Source organism: Engystomops pustulosus, unplaced genomic scaffold (genome assembly GCF_040894005.1).
Source record: "Engystomops pustulosus unplaced genomic scaffold, aEngPut4.maternal MAT_SCAFFOLD_439, whole genome shotgun sequence".
Taxonomy (NCBI): domain Eukaryota; kingdom Metazoa; phylum Chordata; class Amphibia; order Anura; family Leptodactylidae; genus Engystomops; species Engystomops pustulosus.
Genome location: NW_027285318.1, coordinates 9,701 through 10,000, shown reverse-complemented (window position 1 = coordinate 10,000; position 300 = coordinate 9,701).

Below are 300 nucleotides of genomic sequence, written 5' to 3'. Positions count from 1 at the left end.
GCAGCGCCGCCCGCCAACGCACAGAGGAGCGGAGGGGATCGGGCGCCAGGTCCGGGGGAAGGCTGGGAGGGAAGCTACGGCGCTGCTACCCAGCTTTCAACCCTGCGGGACCGGTGCTCCGCTCCTATCGCTCCGGCGAACAGGGTCCGCTACGCTTTCAACACCAGCGCCCGGCAGAGGGCTTGGAGAAGGCTCGCGCGGATCCTCGGTTCGGATCGCCTGGCTTCGCGGGAGCGGCCTTCGGCTAGGGCCGACGACGGCCGGACCGAGCAGATTTGGACCGGGGTGCGGGGCGAGTAC